The following is a 22,638-nucleotide window of genomic DNA, read 5'->3' on the forward strand; positions in this document are numbered from 1 at the left end:
GCAAGCTGGCAGGGTAGGCAAGTTCTACGATCATTCTGACAAACAAAAGGTACATTCATCATGTGCAGAAAGCTATAAAGCGCGGATGATAAACAATGAAGAGATAACAGTAGCGTATATTCAAATCAATGAAGAGGGGAGGGTGAGCGAGGTGGAAGATAAACTCTGTATGTCTTCTTGGAGATAGAAAGTGAACAGAGAGTAGGCTGCAGGGGGGAGGGGGGGAAAGAAGAGCAGCAGCATCTCGGATGACCAGGCTCTACTTGCTTGGCAGATGGGAGGATTGGGTGAGGAGGACAAGAAGTAAAGGTGGAGTGGAGGTCGAAAAAAAAAAAAGAGGCAAAAGGGTGTGAGGGATGGAAGGATGAAAAAAGAGAGAGGCGAAAGGGGTCTCACCATATGCTCGGCAGCACTGACAAGATGGCGGACAGTTGTTGTCCCCCCTCTTCAGTGGTTGGACGGCCCGAGTTTCGACCCCAAACATCGGGAAGTGAACACAACTCAGAGCCATATTAGTGCATACATGTGTGTGTGTCTATGTGTGTGTGTGGTTACTGCGACTGTGTATTCGACAGATGGTTTCTAACAAAGGATTAAAAGATGAGAAAAGCCTTTGCTTATATAAAAAAAGCGATAATCTTTTAACTGCTTGTTGGCACCTACTTGCTGCCACTTGCACATTGACATGGCTTATGTTGACCATACTAAACTGTGTTAATGCAGCCCAGGAAAACCAAAGGACTCAAGACAAGGTTACTATCTAAATTATCACAGTAGGGCAGTTTAATAGAAAAACGTTTTCTTTATTATTGATGAACTCAATTATCATAAACACAGCCATCATTTTCATAGAGAAAAACAAGACTTGGCTCCCGGCCAACGCAGTGAAAAACACATTTGTCATACAGAAAGTTTTGGCTCGACTCATAAAACTTGAGGAAGAAAGAATGCATGCATATCCACTTGGGATAATAGGGAGAGGAAAAAAAGGAAATGTTTGTGAAAGGAATGGACTGTAAAATACGGGGTTGTATGAATGTGTGTGTGTGTTTATGTGAGGGAATGGATGCAGGGCTGGGGTGGAGACGGCTCTGCGCCAAAGTCAACAAAAGCCTGAAAAGCTCACTCACATGGCCCATGTGTTTTTCTGTGTTCTGTAGGTGTGTGTATGTGTGTTTGTGCACTCTGTTGCAGCCTTTAACATACCAGGCATTGCAGAGTTCAAACTGCATCTTTATGTTTGATTATAGCGCTGATATTTTCTGCCCATACAGACTTCAAAAAAACTACTAAAAGTACTATATCGGGCCCTGTAAGAAGTTATAGGTAACTCAAATGCAGTGTATGCACAGTACAAGGGGGAAAAAAACCAAAGAAGTTGCAACATTTCAGAGCAAACTTTCTACTCCACCACATTGATCTAGCAGCTGCAGTTATCAGCCATTTTGCAGGAAAACATGTAATGAGCACATCAAATAGGCTGGGTTATTAGAGTTAATGTGACAGACGTGAACTTGTTGGCTTCAAAGCTGTTTACAGCAGTATTGAAAGCCATAAAAAATCAAGTTTCAGTGGAACTGGCGGTACAACCCTTTCACACTACAAACAAACAAACCAACAAACAAACATGGAGTCTGATATCCCACCAACGCTTGCTCTACTGACTTCCACTGCCAGACAGGGCGGGAACATCCAGCAATACTCAGAAACACAGCACTGTATGATACACAACTGGTGGTACAGTTCATTTTTGGTGGCTAACCACCACTGAAATCACCAGCATTAACCTCTGAGAGAACAATTAACGTTTGGAATTGTTCCAGGGACTCGTAAAATGTTTATGGGGGCTTATGCAACCACAGGGGTGGCTGAATTCCCTGTGGGCTGCTGTTTTTTCTTGTCCGCTTGTAAAACAAAAGAACATTCAACAGGGAATTGTAGAGGACACTGTGTCCCAGTCCTGTGAATTCTGAGACATTTCCTCCTGTGATATTTGCCCTTTTGTAAACATCGTTGTTTTCTTCAAGTTTCATTAATCGATTTTTTAGCCACTTGAGAGAAGAAGAACTCCAATTTATGCTAACAGGCACAAATCCCTGACGTATTATTTTTTTCCTCCACGCGCACTCTGCAAATACTATTCTGCCTCTGACTGGCTCTGACCCTGATATTATTACCCTAACCCAACCAGTTTCACTCCCTATACCTAAACCTGACCAACCCAACCAACAAAGAGAACAGGTACTAGCCAATCAGAGGCAGAGTAGGGCGGGTCTTTGTGGAATGCGGGTGGGGGGAAAAAAAGGCATCCCCGACATATTATTGCCTAATAAAGTTGTTTTGGCCACATGCCAGTAAACAATAGTTTATTTACTCATTCAGCAACTATGGAGCAAGTTGTATCTTGTACACCAGATCAACGTAAGTCCAATATTCACACTTCTTTTAGTTTTTAGTCCACACTAAACATCTTGACAAAAATAACTTTAGTTTGCTAGCTAAACTTTAGTTTGCTGCTCTCTTCACCTGCTCCTGCTAATGTTGTCTGTCTGCTGTTTGTTGCTGGACAGGTAGTCTATGTAGTGATTTCTGGTTGAACACAGATGCCTGTTGCTGCCAGAAATTAAAGTGATGAACAGTGAAACTGTAAAACCAAAACTATGAGCTAAAAGAGGCTAAAATGCTCTGTAGCACTACTGAGGTGGCGATAGTTCTCTCTGGGTTTTTTGGTATATGTAGTCATTTGATTCAGGGTAAAAAATTGATTAGTGGAGCTTTATAATACTGGTGAATTTCAGTCTCCTTAAAATGCTTTACTCTCTGTATAAATCTTTTCAGCTAGGCAGGAGTTTCACAGTCCAAACTATTTTAGTGAGCCCCCTCTGTTCTTTGTAACAGTATGCCAGATATTTCACAAAGTGGAGAGAGGCCTACAGTCCCTCTGTAGGGATATGCACGATACTTATTGACCTATTTTTGAGTGGGGGGAAAAAAAGTCCTGTTATATGTCTGCCTCCCTCACTACACACACACACACACACACACACACACACACACACACACAGACACGCTTTCCTTGCAGTATATTGAATTTGGACCTCGCCAGTGATTGTGGATCATCTGCATTTCCTCAGTGAGGCTGGATATACTTATGTTACTGACCTCTGCTTGAAACACAAAATAGGAAAAAGGCACTATGTCAAATATTTAAACTGATTCAGTCACACTTAATTTGCCACACACTAAATGCTCCTTATGTTTTTTGTAGTTATTCAAGGTCTGGATTCAATACAAGTTGAATTTCTCCCATATTTGCAATCAGCCAAATCAAGAAAAATGTTCTACCAAAAGGATGCCAAGTTAATATTTAAGTCATATGTGCTGTAGGCAACTCCCAGTCAGGCCACAACTCTCACTGCAACAGTGCTACAGTATAGAAAGAGTCAATAAAACCTGATGGGTTTTCCTTTTGAAACACTTCTGACGGTCTAGTAAAGCACTGATATTCAGAGTAAAGTAAGGATTCTTTGTCAGAATAATACCTACGTTCATATTTAAGGAGCTGTGCCCTCTGACCTTAAAAGGCCCTGCACACCTACACAGATGTTCTCACTTCACACTCGCTGATTAGACCTCTGCTCAGGTTGATGCAGAGTGGAGCTATGTTGGAATCACATGAAATCACTGGACTCCATGGATTAATAAGGATGATAATGGTGTAATTTGGTAAAAAAGAAAGGTAAATGTGGTGGAGCAAAAGTTTTGTGCCTCCTATTACTATGGTAAAGATGGTTAGATGGCTTTCCTCTTGCCTGAGAATAAACTTTGGAGTCAGAGGTTACACGTCAGGGCTCAGTGTGGCTCTGAGTTTGAGCTGTAGCAAAAGAATAGCACCATAATCAATAAGCAAAATTCAGAAAGTGGAGGATAAAGGTGTTACCCATAAAGCTAATAAACACATCAGCTTTAAAAAGCCAGAGGCTAAGTGAGAGATCAACTAACACCTTTTGCTATGAATATCATTCATATCAAAGTTCACGTTAAATGTTGGCCTGATAAATTCATTTTCATACCTGAGGTGAATTCAGTTTGACACAGAACACAACACACTCAACGTATGACTCAACAAGGTGTTGTATGAAGGATATGTGTAAACTGAAACTTTTCTTTGTTTTTCCACTTAAGGTCAAATACAAACATTTCTTCCCCCTTCGAGCGTGTGTGGAACTAGAAGCATTGGTCTCACATCCTGTCCCAACACTATCAGTTGACTAAACACATGTTTATCTCTGTTTGACTTGCGACCACACACAGCAATAACGTTTTAAAGAAACCTATAATTTCCCTGCTTTATCAAGCACACACATGAAACTTGAATAACCTCTTCCAAACTTCCACATCATAAACAGTGTTGGGAAAGTTACTTGGAAGGTGTAAAACTTTAAACATTATACATTACTCATTGAGCAATACCATTACTTTACTCATTACTCAACAGAAAAAGCAATTGGTTACATTACTCATTACTTTACTTTCGTTACTCAGCTGTGGGTTCTGTAAAAATGGGCCGTTAAACAATTAAAAAGCCTCCACAACCATATTACATCTTCTGGGCTTAACAAGTGAGAGGAGATATTCAGGTTTAACAAGTAGTGATCCAACAGTTTGGAGGTATTTACTGACCATCAAGAGCTATCTTAACATTAACCCCAGTGACTGCATGAAGACCCATCTTCACAGTAAAGTTGTATTTTTCCTCACATTCCCCAACTCCGACCTACACCAGCTGATTCCTGAATGTAGCCTTATCAGCGGCTAATGTTAGCAAACCAGCTAAGAATGTAAATAATATTTTGGAGTTATTTAGAGTCACATCACTCCTCTTTTGGTGGCGGCTAACTGCCTCCAGCGTGGCACTAAGCCGACCAGTCTGTCCAGATCAAACTGATAAGATGGCTAACAAGTCGACCCCCAAGTTGTCGATGTAATAGAGCGTTCCTGGGATTAGTAACTGTAATGTAGTTATTGAACGTCAAATTTCATGTTATGTTAAAAAAAATCATGTTACTGAAATGTGTTACTACCCAACACTGTTCATAAACGCTCCATCAATGTATGATCGTCAAGTCATTTTCCTGTCGCTTACATAATTTACTTACTCATCACCAGGTTAACTTTACATAACTCTGCCTACACAGCTCAAGAATGAATACAATGCAAGCACATTAACAGATACAGGAAGCTGTAGGGCCTGTCTCTCTGAGTGTATCTTCACATATACTGTAAATATTTATTTTGCATGTTGTGCCATCACCAAGTATAATCAGTTTCATAATTGGTCTTTAAGGTGATAAATCAGTTTGATAAGAAATGTACTCCTCGTGTCAGGTGAGTGTAGTTTTAAAGATATAGTTTTAGTTTTGTTTTTCTGACGTTGTGGTGAAAACCAGAAATAAACCCCGGTAGAAAATCCCTTCCACATGCAGACCGCACACAAGAAAAAAAAAAAAAAAAAAAAAAAAATTCAGATTCAATTCATAATTTAAGCCACCAAAAGTCCCTTTAGTTTTCAACTTTCATTCATGAGAGTTCCTTACAAGCTGAAAATCAAGCAAAAAAGCCAACAAAAATCAACAACATGCATCACCAAACTATACTTTGATGTATTTACTGGTTTTCTGGTAGTTGCTTCTCACGCAATATTGTATTTGAACTGGTTTCTGTTGTTGATGATCCACACTTTCCTGTCACAAAAGTTTCAGACTCTTCTATGTTCCTCACTCAATTAAGAATTCAGAATAAATGTTAAAATAAACTACAGAAATAACTTGTTAAAAAAATAATGCTTAAAGAACAGTCTTAGTTTTTGGTTCCCATTAACAAAATGCAACTCTCAGCGTACGAAACTGATTTGACTGTCAAATGTCTTATGTCACCAGGGTAAGAAGAAAACCCTGATGTGTGAGGACTTGTATATTTAGTGACTTTTCTCCTACAAAGCAACAACGATTGAATGTTGACAGTAGCTATAAGCTGCAGGTTTGACTCCGCCTAATGACGTTTGAAGTCTTTGTGCTGGAGGCTGAATATAACCTTTGGCTGTGTTTGGATGACAGAAAGCAGGCACAGGATTGATTGTCTCTGTGCCTAAAGTATCTCCAGACATGAGTACTTTCTCTGTCTAAATACTCTATGTGGTATTCTCTTTCATACAGGTGCACAAGTGTGTCTTGGCACAGAATCAGCTGCAACTCTATTTCTATGAATACCTACCCTCCCACCCACACACCTCCCCATCTCCCTGCCTCTCAGTACTTTTCCGTTCAGACAGACTCTTCTGCGAACTGTGTGTTTGTTGCCTGCCTCCTCTCCATCTCCACCCCCTGCAATCTTTGCAATCTTGAGTGTTCACTGACATTGCTGTCTGCCATAAGCGGGTAGTGTTGAACTGAGTGCAACTAGTAACTTTCACTCCAAGTCTACACGTTTGTGCACATGCACTTTTACACATGCTATAAAGCTTTAAGAGTTCAGGTTGATGTTAAGTGCCAGTGAAATGTGATCTCGCCATGCTCCAGATACAAACGTATTATCTTTCACAGAGAGGAGAGAGAGAGGAAGACAGAGAGAGGACCAACAGAGAGATCATGGAAAAAAAGAAAAAAAACTGTTTACTATCTCTCTCCTTTCACTTTTCTACAGTCTTAATATGGACAATTTCATTTGTACGGCCCACAGCACTTCAGAGATAAGTTCTCTGGAACAGATGCAGCCTTGAATTAGAACTTTTCTGGGAAATCAAACCAAGACAACTGCAAAGATGAAGCAGTCACCGTAAACATCACATTAATTTCTGCTGTTTCGTGGTTTTTGGAAAGCACTGAACTAACAAGAACATCAACTAGGAAGTGAGTCAGCTCTCAGGGGCCAAGGCTGGAATGGCATGAATGAGAAAAGGTAGGGTGACCAGTGAGGAAGTCAGATTAAAAAAAAAAAAAGTCCACGTGGTGAGGACTGCCAGGAAACACCACCATGGAAAAAAACATCGCCGAGAACCAGCAAATTTTAAATTAAAATTGTAAAAAACAAAACAAACAAAAACTTTTCATCTATAGTGACATACATACAAAACCCTTTTGGGTTATGATTCAAAATAAATGACAGTCTCAGCATCCTATACAGTCACTCAAAAATATAATTCACTTATACATGTCTCCATACAAGCCAATAAAATGGATTTCTAAATACAGTATTATTTACAGTATATATTATAACTTCATACCAGGATATTATCATTAAATTTAATTCAAAGCATTTTAATTAGTCCAAGACAATCTGATACCGGTTAATGCATATATACACACACCGTAGTCTGGCCATGGTCTCAGCCTGCGCTACTTCTCTATTCTCAGACCAAGTGCAGTGGAAAATTACAGCTTATCAAAACCATTGATAGAGAGAATACAGAAAACAAAGATAGCAGCTGTTGTCACAGACGAAAAACCTGCTTTGGCTTCGCAGTAGTGCCCCTCAGGGCTATTTCTAGGATAGGTATGCACCCTCAATTTGCCTGCGCAAACATCACAAACTTGGAAAACACACACACACACACTCACACACATACACACAAAACGCTTGTGCCTCTGGACTTTTAAAGATGTAGCTAAGCATCTATGCAAAATCAAAGAGATATACATAAAGTAACACCATGAAAACAAAGAAAAATCTTACACAGGAGATGTGAAGTGAGCACATTCAATGGTTGGATACATACCTAGGTTTAACAGTACTTGTCAGTTCTTAGTGATGATGTGAAGAGGGAACAGAGGCTATTCTCACAGGACAGAGAACAAGGCCAGATGATAAATTCAGTCCAGGACGAGAGAGGTTCATGCGACAGTCATCCACAGTGTTGGGGAGTGACAAGAGATGGAGGGCAACACAAAGGAACAACGGGTGATCTTCAGTCTCTTAAATTCAATTAAGAGGGAATTGAAAAAAGGTAAAAGTCTATTTTAAAACTGTTTTTAAAAGTTTTTAACAAAGTGTTCTGCAGCATAAAGGGAGAGGAGTCAGAGTAGATGTTCAGAGCTCATGAGGCAGGTTCAATGAAGAATGGAACTCTCTAGAATCAGCGCTCAGACTTCCCCTGGTTTTAAACCTCACAGAGTGGGAGGGGTCAGACAGTACACAGAAGAAAGGGAAGCTGCCATTTCTACCGCCTGATTGGTGACTGCATCAGACCTCCTGTCTGCAGCCAATTAGCTGTGTTCAGAATGCAGGGCAGACCAAGCCCCTGTTTTGCTTCAGACCACATGAGGATGACTTTGGCTGTAAGACAGCACTGGCACCTCCATCTGCTCATGATCAGCTCATTAACAACCCCCCCTTTCTCTGTCTAACTCTGCTTCTCTCTACTGAAACATCTCTTGCTTGTTTATCTCATTCTTTCCCCCCTTTTATCTCTCTTTAACACCCCTTTCTACTATCTTCAATTTGTGTCCTTTTTCTTTATAGAAACATTTAAAAAATCTCTTTCTTTATTCCCATGATGACTAAGACGTAATCAGAAATGACTCACTACTCCTCTCTATATCTCACCTACCTGCTGTGTTTCACAATGACTGTACAGCCAGCGTGACAGATGCCACCAGGATCCTCACACGCCCGCAATATGTCGAGAAAAACATCTCCTCCTCCAGGCTGCCCCAGCTTTCTGCCGTGTCTTCACTTTTATTGGTGTGTGCTCATGTGTGTGTGTGTGGGTGCGCACAACTGCCTCCTTGCCCAGGACTTCCACAAAGCTTTGCTTGTTCTGTCCATATGGTTTAGTGTATCAAGCATTTAGTAAATCACATGGGGAAAGCAGGACAGAAACTACAGGGAGGCAGAAGTTGCAGTGAAAAATAGCCATGAGTTTGGTAGAAAAAGTGCTGTGCTCATCAATTTAAAAGGAATCAACTGTGTATATTTCATATACAGAGATCAAGTCTCCCTTGATCTGAATGCCTATTTCTGCAAAAGAGTCTTTGTATGGTCCATTTGAAGTCATCTCTCAGCATGTCACACGCAGCCTCAAAGCCAAATATTTTCAGACAAATTTCACACATTCTCACTCTGGTGGGGAAACACATAACCATTTCACATTCAACAAAACTGACGTGTGAATTTTTGCTTCTTTCTAGTTGCAGAGCAACTAGGATTTGCAAGTTTATTGCTTCAACATTCTCATGCCAACTCATCATTTAGCCGCAAGATTTCAACAGACACAAACATATAATGTACAAACCACCATGACATACATTAAAAGTTGTTAAAATGATAACCGTAGTGACTGAAAACATCCACACCGAGTCCACATCATGAGATCAAAAACCACCATCCTGTTTTTTTTTTTTTTTAAACAGACGATGAAATTAGAAAGAAAAAAGATCCTGACCACTTCTTCTTCATTGAGAAAGAAAAACTTGTCACAATTGAATACCACAGAGAATTTCAATACCGACCGTCAACCTCATCTCCTTTCTGCAACCACCCTCATCTTCCCTCATTTACAATCATATAGCAGCTTGTTTTTCTCGTCTGCCCTCTTTCCTCAGCTTGAATCAACAACGAGACGAGCTGTGCAGGGCTCAGGCAGTGCTGTCCCTTTAAGAGTCCTCTTCCTGTACCAAGAAAAGCTCTGCTTTGAGTGTGTATCTGTGAGTGTGTGCCCATGCACACGCTATACAGTTTGTTAGTTCTCTGCTGTACTGTCTTGCAAGCTTTCAGGCTTCAATGTTCTTTGCTTGTTCTCTGTGTGTCTCTCTTGCTGTTGATTTATTACTTTACATTTATTTCTTTACGTATTTTCTGGCGTGTCTCTTTCCCTTTCTGACTTCAAGCCCTCATACTCACAGACAGAACTGGTTCCCATCGAGTTCCAGATGCGCTCTAGTTAAATGTTCATAAAAAAATGTTGGCTGGGTTTCGTCACCACCCTGCAGTGACAAAGTCGACAACCATGTCTGGAACTTTAATCTATGAGTATGATTTGTAGGGAATATGAGGATGATCAGATGAATGATATAGTGACTCCTATGGCAGTCTCTATAGTAACACAAAGCCCTCCTAGTGGCAACTATGACTTCTTAATAGTAACATAGGTAATCATAATTAAAAATTGCAGAATAACTGAACATCACAATTTGTCACACTACACAGATAGATCTTAGGTTTGGTGACAGAAATGTGATCAAGCTACAACTAAAACACAATGATCAAAGACAAAAGACAACACAAGAGTAAAACTGTGACTCAGGGAACTTAAACTGGAAGTAAAAGGGAGAATTTTGACCAAAATGACGATATAATAAGGCTGATATATTGAAATAGTCTTCTAAAAATATCTGAAAGCACTACAACATGGAGCCTTGGTCAACACTTGCACATGCCTCTGGAGCTGTGGTGTGTTGGTTGGATGGAAGGTCCAGTATAGTCACTTGGCCCATGGTGGGTTGGAAGTGGAACGGAGAGAAAGTATGACGGAGTGGAGTACTGGAAGTAGACTTGCTTGAATGACACTCAAAGAGCGTGTTTTTATGAAGGGTGATGCCTTCAGAGGGCGTTTGAACAATAGGACTACTCTTTGAGTTAAAAACAGGACTGGCCACTGGTCTCTCATCTGTTAAATGTACACAATGGAGATTTTCATCACTAGGAAGTACAATGGAGAACTGTTTTCTTAGTTGTTAGTATCTTGTGCATGGGCACGCACAAAGGTGACGGAATAAACACTCTTGCAGATGGCTTCACGCTATTCTATTGATCAACAAATACTGGCAGTAATGTACCAAGCAATGCATTAACAAAGGCAAGGAGGAAAAAAGGGTACAAGCAAAGCAAAGCAAAAGCTGACCAAACATGTCTTGCGGTCCCCACATGGCATCTCAGAGAAGGTGCATGTCAGCTATGGTGTAGCTATGGAGAACTAAGTATGTAGCCATGCAGGTACAGCACAACTCTTAAACACAGAAGCTTAACAGTGGTATAGTTTGTTTTAAGAGCAAGATGTCCTTAGGTAGTGAGAGCTGAAATAAAATTCAATTCAGATGCAGCTCCTGCACTAATATATTCATCTTAGCCTGATCAACTGCAAAATCATGGAGGCAGCATTTGAATCGATAAAATCATGATTGTGGGAGGCATCAGTGGCCCTGCATTTAGTCTGCTTTACTCAGTGAGATGTTGAGCAATCACCGTCTGCACATGGCCTCCAAGCTGAGAGGAGGTCTAATCAAACCATATAAATGAAAAACACCTGTGTTGGTATACAGCAACTCTGCATGACATGACATGACATGTCATAGCAAGTTTATACTATTGTACTTGGACAATGTAAAGAGGAGTTACAACAACTTCCTGTTTAATGCCCCAAACATAGCATTAAACAGGAAACATTGAGTCATAGTCCTATGACTCAATATTGACATGTAGATGTGTTCAGGCCTGGATTCCAATCAAGCATGAGAAATTTGGGGCAGACTGGAAAATGTAAAGTGGAGTTACAATAACTTTCTGTTTAATGCCCTAATGTTTTGGAAAAATTGACTGGCACGCCAAGGATGTTCCATGGAAACTAAAAAGTGTCGCTCGGGTTAAATATCTAGGAGGAGTTTGTTAAAGTACAACACCTGTAAATGGCTTCACTTTGCAAAAAAAATGCAAGTAGATTCAAAATGGCTGACTTCCTGTTGAATTTAGGGTCTGGCGCCAAGAAGCTTTTTTTAAAGTCTAGAGATGTTACATATGCCTATCAAATTTCGTACATCTATGTCAAATGTAAAGGTGGGGGCTTCTTTGTGCAATGACTGATATTCATGAAAATGTATAACCTCCATTAAATGTATTGCAGCATTAAAGATCTACTTGTGTAGCACCACCTACTGACAATGGGAAGTCATCCTCATGTGACAAACATCATCTGATTTACGTGAAATTTAGATGATGTGGTCTACACATGATATACAGCAACATGAGGCATAATTAGTGGGTGCTCTCTGGCACTACATAGTCAACACAGGAAGTGATAGTTATTGACTACATGCAATGTCAAATATTCATGAAAATGTATACCCATGTCAGTTGTCCTCTTGTTAATGTATTGCTGCATTAATATTTCATTCATGTAGAATTGCCTACTTGCAACAGGAAGTGAAGCCTAAATGACAGATAGTTCATCAAATGTATACACAATTTCCAACATGTCATCCCCAGCGCCACGTACTGCACACATAACTGCATGACTGCAGTGCACTCCAATGTCAACAAAGGTGCGAGGGCCCGATCATCGCTGCTTGCAGCTTTAATTTTTAAATGGGTTTGTGTTTGCATCTGTTTGGGCTAAGAGTTGTGGGGGCTGGGAGACCTGTTAGCATAACAATGGCTTGTTAAAGTTGCAATACATGACATTCAGCTACTAGATGTTGCACTATTGCACCAACATCTTGCCAGTGCAGCCACCAAAACAAAGAACAGAGAAGCTTGAACGACAACACACACAGAGGGAGCGTGACTTCATTCACTGCTCAGGTCACCATTACTCCACTATATCTTTACATAGCTAATAGTTATTTGCTGATATCTGGTGAGGCTCAGTGCCATTTATTGAACCTTTAAGTGCAAACAAAAAGGTACAGTCAAATGCTAATGATGTGTTTGGGAATGTGAGAAATAACAGGCAAATTGAGTCAGATCATTTAAAGAAAGTCACCAGACAGTTTTGTCAGTTGTTGAGTTAGGATCTTCTTGTAAATTCGGCAAAAGTAGCCTAGTTACAGTAGATGCCTTCTTAACAGCAGATAAAGTCACCGTTGCGCACACAGTTACTTTTTCACTGTGTATCAGCCTTGAACTGGCAGAAGCTCTGTCCCTCTCACTCAAACAAAATATGCCTACTCTATGTTTTCATGGTTACACCATTCCATCAAATGGAAATATTTTCGATGTCTTGCACATCATTTTAGACACACTTTCCCAAAAAATCAGCCTGAAAGCCTGTTGGTGTTGATGTGCTGAGAATAGATTTCTCAAGTCTGTTTCTTAAGTGATGTCGCTCCGCTGGCACTTCAGTGATTTTATCAACAACAGCAAACTACATCCTTTAAGCTAATGCACATAAATAATGGAATAATAATTAAAATATAAATAAAGTATATTTAATCAAACACTCCCCAGTCAAAAGATGTTTAAATCAGCATAAAAAATACAAAGTTTAAAGTTTGTGGTTAAAGCAGTAAAGTAGTCAGCATTGATTTATGAATTAATATGATTGATTCTGACAGTATCTGTTGTCCAAAGCTTCTCCTTCAGGTCATCAAATCTTGCAGCCATCTGACGGCAGCAGGACACATACTGTGCGTGACTTCAGTGAAAACTAGGCTTGTCCGTTGAATTCCATTTTTTTTAATATTGTTGTCCTTAACACTTACAGAGGTTACGAAATGTATGTCAATTGTGTGTTATATAAGTGATTATGGCATAAAAAAAACTATGCATTTGACTGTCAGATGAAAAATTTTCAATAATAAGTGTAGGAGATAGACCCATAACTACACAAGAATAGACAATGCAACAGACAGAATATGAGGACTGTGATGTCCACCACCTTTTTTTTTTAGCTTAAATAAATTGATTATGACCTGTTAAACACTGAAGTAATTTAAGTTGTAGTGTTTGCATTTAAAGAAGTCTGTGACGGACTGTCAAGGCACTCTCCAAAACCTTGTTAGGCTCTGCTGCTGGGTGTAAGCCCCCTTAATTATAGTCAAATAGAGAGTGAAAATACTCCTGCACACACAGAAATGGACTCTGCATAATTATTTGTCAACGTTTCGGTCTTCTGACCTTTCTCAAAACATTTTGAGACAATGTCTTGAGAAAGGTCAGGAGTCTGAAACATTGTGTGGGAGTATTTTCACTTTCTACTTAAACTAGATTTTGTCGTTGAGCATTAATGCTTAATGTTTTATCTGTATTGTATGATTATATCTGTGTTGTATGATTTGGTCAATTGATACTCAGATTTGAATGTGAAATCTAACATTTTCAGTCAGTATTAAGACAAAAGGAGTGCAAATATAAATAGAATTTATTGAAATATGAACTAGAAGTTATCATAGATTAACACTCAAATACATTTTAAATAAAATACAAAAAGATGGACAATACTTAAAAATAAAAAATAAACTCAACATTTGTGATGACAGTCGGGGCTACGTTAAGGCCTAACAAAATAGGTCCTAAAGGCCAAATTCAAAAAGCAGTGACACTGCCAACTGTAAGCAGTTCACTGCATTTGAAGGTGGTTTTTAAGGCTTTTAGCAAATGTTCTTAAAAACATATCATTTCCCTCGTGTGAAATGAACTCCATCTTTCAAAAATAGCCCAGGACGGTCATCTCTAATGTGAGGGACATCTGGCACGCTGAGGTTGCTTCCCATAGTCTGCGTCTCTCTGGGCACCACACCGGACATAGCTGTCACCAATGATCCATACTGTGAATATGAGAGGAAAATAAATAAGGGTAATAAATGCTTTACGTAATGAAAAATATAAAGTCAACTATAAAGGGTGGCTCAGTTTTTTATGTTGACAATACAATTATGTCACATCTGTAGGATAAAATGGAACAAGTGCGCAACACCTCGAAATATAGATGACAGTCCCTGAATATATTTTTTTGTCCTTTGAAGACAGACAGTTTCATATCAGCTGTCTAAAGTCAAGTAGCCAAGACTGGTATGTTCAGTTTATGCTGTGTGTAGCAGATGTGGTGGAGCCATGACCTCAACAAGGTGATGTACTGAAAGAAATGAACATCTTGTAACAAATACAAAAGTGCATTACTTTCTCAACAATCATATCTAGATAATAATCTCGCACAGCACTGTCGATAGCAGTGCACACAAGTTTCAGTCCCCTGCTGACTTCTATCAGTGTCAAAACCATAAATATGTGCACTGTTTGCAATAGCGGTGTGGGAACTATAATCTTTAATGTAAGCCATTATGCACACTGAGAATCGATCTGCAGATTTTTGAATTTGCCACAAAATTACCACAGTTATATATTTAAAAAGCTCTGAAGCATTTTAAACTTGTGTAGTATAATCTCAATAACATAAATCATTATTTCAAGTTTTGTTTTATAGTTTCAGGTTAACTTACCTCAAGTAACATAAGCTGCGACGGTAATGGTACCAACTGGGAGCAAGAAGACCACAGGGTTAGCCACATAGCCTAGCTTTGTTAGCCAAGCTTTTTTGCCTTAGCTAGCTTGACAGCTTCGAGCTAGGTGGGCATGTTTCAGGAACCAGGCTTCATTTAGCCTGCCTCAGCTTCAATTCTTTCCTCATTTTGGATTAGCCGGGAGTTAGGTGGAGTCAGGCACTGCCAAGATGTTGATGGCTGGGGCTTCCCACTTTAAGCTTCAAAACTGCTCTTCAGAAACCAATGGGTGACGTCATGGTGGCTACATCCATATTTTTTACAGTCTATGCTCTATACACTTCAGACTGGTCGGTTAGAATTTGACATTCTGCCTGTTATGTGGGAGACCACGGATTACCCAAGCTCTTCAATCCTGTGTGTCATGAAACTTCGTTGTTGGCAGTTTTTCAGCAGTTCATATTTTATTGTTGAAATGCCTTACAGTGCTAATACTGTTGCATCACATTTTGCAATATAATGGGATAATTTACAACATGAACACATAGAATTAAGACGAAAAAGCATTATATTGATGCAATCATATAAACAAAGTATTTTTTAAATGATTTATGTCTTTAATATATTGTTAAAAAAACAGCAACACGTTATTGCTGCAGCAAATGGCTTGCCCAATCTGTCTTTCACTTCACACCCACACACACATACACACACTGTTCATAAGTCTTGTTGTGTGTGGAAAACATGAGAAACAACTTTTGCTAAATGGAAAATTGGATGAGCCCTGCAAACCTGACATCTCCTTCATGGAAAAGCAGAACATATAACCCACCAGTCTGATATGAGTAGGAAGTGTGTGTGGTTATTTTGTAGCAGCCTGGTGTCATCAACAGCACTGTGCTCTGGTGCAGCACTTATCAGAGGCTACAGATTTACCAACCTATCAGTCCTACTGCCTTCAGATGTTTCAGAGATTTAATGAACTGAAGGAGAAGCTTTTCATACAGTACCAAGCAGCTGTGGACAACAGATATTGTAAGAATCACCCACATTCATTTATAGATCAATGCAGATTGATTTACTAACTTTCATGCTTTAATCACATTAAACATTATTTTCTGTGCCAATTTCGTTTGGAGAGCGTTTAACTGCAATAATTTATATTTTAAGCATTCATTCGTTATTGCAGAACCTCTACAGCAAGTATTTAGTTTGAAACACATACACCTGATAAACTAGCCTACTGTATCAGTAGTCTATGTGACACTCACAAAAACAAAGGGTATTTATGAGTTAAATAATTCATATACAACTAAGTTTTTTTCTGCTTGTCTTAAAGGAGAACAAAAACAAATTTATGACCACCACATAAGTACTGTTCAGATTATCCATTTTATGTGCTGTTATGATCTTTTATGGGGTGCTACACTATTTTTCATTACTGTTGCTGGTGTTCTGTTGATATGTGCTCTGTATTGTATTGACAGCTCTGTTGTCGCGCCCAAAAATCTATGCAAACTTGCTGTCAGGCATGCTGTCGAGACTTTGGCTGATGGTGAACAGTATCTTAAAAATAATCTTTTCAATGCGCTTTTTGATCTGTAAGCATGTAAATATTTGCATGTACATACTGGCTTTGCTGCAGAATGTAGAAGTTAGATGATAATGGCGTGCAGCGTGTTATCTTTAAACAAATGTAGCTAGCTTATTATAATGTGCATATGTCATAACGAGCAAGCGATTATCAAAGTTTTTAGTGTAGACTGATTCATATGACAATATTAAAGAACGAAGAAAGACTACTTCGACTGCTCTCCCCTTTATTTAAGAATTCCGTGACATGCTGTCATTGGGTAAGTCTACCTATTGATTCCATGTAAGTCTATATTTATAAAAATTTGAATTTTTCTCAGGTGGGCTTACTTGGTACAGTGTGAAAAGAAGCACACTGCTTGAGCCAATTTGACATGAGAATAACTTAAGTTAAGCCCACTTCAGCGTGAATGACTTAAGTTGATTGTTCACAGAATTTTCTTTGTATTGTTTTACCTTACTGACATAATGAGCACATATATTTGTCTGCCAGTGTTATCATAAAAGTCAATTTGATGCTATTGACTACTTTTAAGATGGCAGCATCAAAAGTAAACATCAGCTAATGTGCGCCTTTATCTTTTATTTTCAGTAAGAAAGATGACATCAAAAAGAAAAAAATACAGTACATGTCCACCAAAATGTTTACCAAAAAGTTATTTTCTTGTTATAATGAGATATGTATCATATTATAACAATACTAAATACGTGTGTTATCCCTTGTCTGTATAGCTATGGAGAAAAGGTGGCGAGAAACATTTGACTTCCTCTCTCTGAGAACATACCCATCTGGGTATAAATCCTAGAAATGAAACCTTAGGAGGTATGCTTCCAAAGTCACACTAAAAGGTGAGTATCTAAATACATTCAAATGTAGCTAGCATTTTGGTAAGATAGCTCTTTAATGATTACAGTTCTTTAATGAATGTTCACTGCAGAAGGAGAGGTCTTCTTTGGAAGCAGAAGAGCCATTAAATCCAAAGAGGATGCAAGAAAGCTCTTCAAGGAATTTCACTCCTCTCCAATTGTGGGATATTCGGGCATCCTGAAAACACACACTGCAATGTGCTCCAGATTTTACTGGCTTGGCATATCCATTGATATTAAAAAATGGGTTTGTGTTTGAGTTATTTTTGAGTTTCATGTTTTTGGGTTTTATTAACAGCTAGTTTATTAAAGGTCTTGGAATGTGATAAATGCCAGAAAGTTGGAAAACCACTGACTGCTGCACAGTATATAAAGGTAAATGTGTACAGTAGTATCCTGATATTATACAACAGCTATTAATAAAGAAGTATTGAAAATGTAAAAGGAAATATATTTGTTGTACCTTGATAGGTGTCTGCTGTCTGGGAGCTCATTGGCATTGATCTGACAAGACCTCTCTCAAAAACTGTGAATGGCTTCCAGTATATTCTAACAGCCACAGATTACTTTTCAAAACAGGTTGTGGCTTTCCCATTAAAGACAAAGTCAGCAGCTGAAGTTGGACACCATATCTGCTCTATTATTTATAGACATGGTTGTCCCAAAAGAGTCCTCTCTGATGAGGGAAGAATTTGTAAACGAAGAATGTGTATTTTCTAAATACCATTGTAGTAAATACAATTCAGGAATGATTCCTTTCCTTTTTTTACTGTAACTGTTTTTTGTCTCAGTTCAACAACATCCTTTGTAATATTTCGGGTATTGAAGTGTCACAGCTGACTATCATCCCAAACCAATGGCCTGGATGAGAAAAAATGACAATATAAAGCAGCAAGATTTTTTCAAGCTGTAGCAGAGCTTTGTGACAGGCTTGTCTCATTAAATTACTTTTAACATTCCACTCTCGTTCCTGGGAAAGGAACTGTGGATAACCATGGATAATTGATATTATCCACATATTCAATCTATTACTATTTATTCACTATTGATATGTATTTCATTTGATTAATATCAATATGTTATGCAGCGCATGGTTGGGGCAAGAAATTTGGAACTATTTCTGAGAGAGGCTTAATTTTGTTTGTTTATCTTGCGTTTCTTATTTTACATCTTAGAGCTCTCACAAAATTGGTTAATGAGAAGCAGAACAACTGGGATGTCTTCTTGGATGCTATGTTGTTTTCATTAAGATCAAAGGTCCACACCACCACAAAACACTCCCCTTTTCTTCTGATGTGTGGGACGGAGGCAGTTTTCCCCTCTGAGGTTCCTGTTGACATGCCGGTCAGTTTGTTTCTGGAGTCCTTTAAAAAATTATCATAATGGCTTGTGGCAAGATGAGTACATTTTCTTCACCAGTCAAAGCTACAGCACAGTATATAGTACAATTAATTTACAGATCTCTCTTTTTTTTTGCTTAGTTGCTGTATCCAACATAAATTGCACATAAAAGTTATTTTGTTAATTAACCATTTAACTGTTAAGTTAGCTGCCACAACAATGTTTCAAGATAGTGTGCACATTTCTAGAAATTTATTCTAGGATTCTATATTTTTAATCATTTTAATCTGGTTAATTATTGGTAATATTATTTGAATATGTCCTATGTGATTGGACTATAAGAAATATTTTGTAACAGCACAAAATGACTCATCGATATAAATTCAAATGACAGTGTGTAAATCCTTGATACTGCCTATGGCTTTATTCTGAACAGCACTCTGTAACCAACAGCTAGCTATTTAAGAACTCAGAGCTCCTTTAGGTTTACATTCTCAGACCCTGTGACCCAGTTTTAAATATTTAATACAAGTGAGCCATGCATGTTCAAGTATTTCAAGGACTTTTACATGTAAATGAACATCCGTTACATTCAAGCCCTTGCCAAACAAGTTCACACAATACTGATTAATAAATCTCTAAATCTCTCTGTATTTCACAGTATACAGAGTTTTTAAATCTGTTGTCTGGTATGACATGTCCATACTGGTGCACTGGTAGTGATGCGTTTAACATCAACCAGCAAGGATTTGTTTCCCCTCAGATTTGCTGGGGAAATTATGTCATGTTCGGTATCCTGACCCATCCTGATGGGTGCTTGGCCCCCAGGTATCTTTGTTGGACTGCAAGGCGTACTGTGTATGCATGGCTAAATGCTGTTGTAATTTTCGCTGTAGGACTGTTAACATGTCACTTTATTAAGTTGTCACTTTATCACATTGTTTGTTTTGAAGCCTCGGGCTTGGCATTTTGACCGTTGCCATCTTGGATTTTTGGAACAAGAAGTGATAAAAAAAGTGACCATATGTGGACAAGAGGGTGGAGCTGAGCCTCATGTTAGCTGCTAGCCTGGGCTTTAAACCATTAAAACAAAATGTACTTACTTGAAAAACTGAAAATTTAAACTCCTTAGAGGGTCTTTTAGTTCAACCAAACGCTGAACAAGACTTTTTTAGGTGACCAAAACGTTACAATTAACTTCAATGAACTGAAAACACACTGAAATACATTAGTAACGTTGTCGCTGTGCTAGCGACTTCTCCATCACAACTCAGCCATGCCCTAAAGCATACCCTGCTTTATCGTCAAATTTCAATTAAATGGGACCATGATTTACAAAATGAACATCATACTGTATTGAAACTAGTGATTGAGACAATAAACTCATTAGAAAAGTGTTTACTGAGGTAATAAATCAAGTGAGAACTAGGGTCATTTTCCCATAGACTTCCATACAAACTGACTTCTTTTTGGAGCCAGTGGAGTCGCCCCCTGATGGCCATTAGAGAGAAAGTTTAAGGCACTTCCGCATTGGCTTTACTTTTCAGACCTGGAACTACCTGCTTGGGTGAGACCAGTCGGTCGGCATACATCGTAAATCACGTGTCCACAGTGTTTTTGGTGGAGGAGAAAACTTCCGCACTGTAGGTTTAACAAAACCTAAGGGACAACAGAAATGATTGAGGCTATCAGCCCTGTCAGGCGGAGGCAGGCTCATAACGAGACTGAGTTCCCCCGGTGAAACAGAGAGAGGTGCGAGAAATTTCTCCACTTGATCTTGTGACAGAAAAGCCCGAGAAGAAACAGAATTTATTTTGAGACCAAATACTCTATATTCTGCATGGGGAACAAAATGCTCTTGGCATGATTGACACTGGAGCCCAAGACGGAAACATGTTATAACCAAAGCTTGTGGTATATGTTTCCTCTAACCAAGACAGTGTCGTACTGTGTGTGTTTGTACACTTTCTGTGAATGACCCATTTACCTTAAAGCTGACACCTTTCTTGAAGGTACACAAACTCACATCCTCAGATTCAGCTCTCTGTAAGAAAAAGTAAGAATACAATACAATAAGAATACATTGAGAAGTCAGAGCAAAGGGATCAGGATGCTTGAAACAAACTAGGTTGTAAGACATATTGTCCGACCATGTCTTAAGGCAAAAATGTTTAACCCTGGTTCACTCAAAGCTCATGTGAAAAACATGACATCAAAGCCTCCTCCTGGCTGCATTTCACTACCTTGGTGATCTCTTTCTGAGAACTCTGTCTTCTGTGTGTCTTTGTAATCTTGACGCAGTGAACTGTAAAAACAGGGATAAGGACACATGCTTGTTTAAAGTATTTCCTTGAAGGCATTTATGGCGTTATGAACAATGGTTGTATATATGAAAAGAGACAAACAAGTAGTTGTGGTATGAATGAAAAAAGAAAACTTGAGAGAGAAGTTCAAGCATTCTCACCTAATGTCGGCGTGACGTGGGTGTGCTTGTTGGAGAGTTACATAAGCTGCCAGAGGCAGCGCCCCAGGACTCTGTTTGATGATCTGACAAGCAAAAGTTTGAAACATACTGAGAATGCAGGGCTCCAGTGTCATGAGAATTTGAAAAATGTCACAACAATTAACATTAATCTTTGTTTCAATCTATATATTCTAGTTCAAAACACAACTAACACAACTCACTCTTCTTCTTGTCCTTGGGGTAATATAGTGTCGGTTTTTGTCTGACACACATCAAATGTCAGCATTGCCTTTCACCTTGAGATGTTCACATCTCAAGCACTGAACCTAAACAACTGTCTACAGTATCCTAGCATCCATATTAAATCATTACACTAGAATGAACTTATCAGCAACACACTCCATGTCATCTCTGATATCATGCTATCTGGGTCACTCAGCCCTCAACTGACAAACGAATCACCAATTTTCAAACTTGTTTCCACATATTAGTAATGGAGGTAGAACATCTATAATGCCCACAATACTTGCCGATGTTGTCTTGCTGCAGACAGCTGTAGCCATAGATACAAAGCACTAGAAGCCATGTGTCATACTGACTTGACATTCCAGGATGGAACCATAAGGCAGCCATTTTACCTGGGTCCAGTTTTAAACTTTTAAACCTATGGTGAAAGAGGCTTATGTTGTATTTATAATCCTTGTATTTTTCTACCAATACACAAATACTATTTTTTATTCAAAGTAATAATTAAGAAAACTGGGCCTGTCTAGACTGAACCAAAAAAACAAAGATTCTTGTAGAATTTTGATTATTATAGCTCTAAGAGAACAAATCAAGCTTTTAATCATGAAGATAATCTTATTATTGTGCATTTATATTGCACACAATGATTTTATTTATCAATTTTGCCTGAATTTAGAAATCCTAAATAAATTTCAGTATTATGGCCTATATTGGCAGGCAATTAGAACCAGAAACACAAGAGGGAATCACAGTTACTGTAATATATTAATATATTTATTAATATCATAAATAGTACATAAGGCAAGATATCTTTCTCTTTCTCTCTCTCTCTCTCTGTTTCACACACACATACACACACACACACAAACACACACACACACACACCAGCTCACTGGCAAATACTTCTATTTTGCTTTTTTT

General features: G+C 38.7%; 1 protein-coding gene across 3 annotated transcripts in view; it reads right to left on the reverse strand.

The window, feature by feature from the left end:
- The window catches only part of LOC122979184 (high affinity choline transporter 1-like), a 35,238-nt gene extending 14,187 nt beyond the window's left edge, over positions 1 to 21,051 (reverse strand). Inside the window, exon 1 of one of the 3 annotated variants that reach the window (XM_044346438.1) lies at positions 20,995 to 21,051. The gene's annotated coding sequence lies outside the window, so the exon portion shown is untranslated. Of the gene's footprint in view, positions 1 to 396; positions 2,999 to 7,774; positions 8,146 to 20,994 lie in introns of those variants that run through there. The other 2 variants (XM_044346436.1, XM_044346439.1) reach the window with 2 other exon arrangements.
- Between the last annotated feature and the right edge of the window lie 1,587 nt (positions 21,052 to 22,638).

Source organism: Thunnus albacares, chromosome 3, assembly GCF_914725855.1.
Source record: "Thunnus albacares chromosome 3, fThuAlb1.1, whole genome shotgun sequence".
Taxonomy (NCBI): Eukaryota; Metazoa; Chordata; class Actinopteri; order Scombriformes; family Scombridae; genus Thunnus; species Thunnus albacares.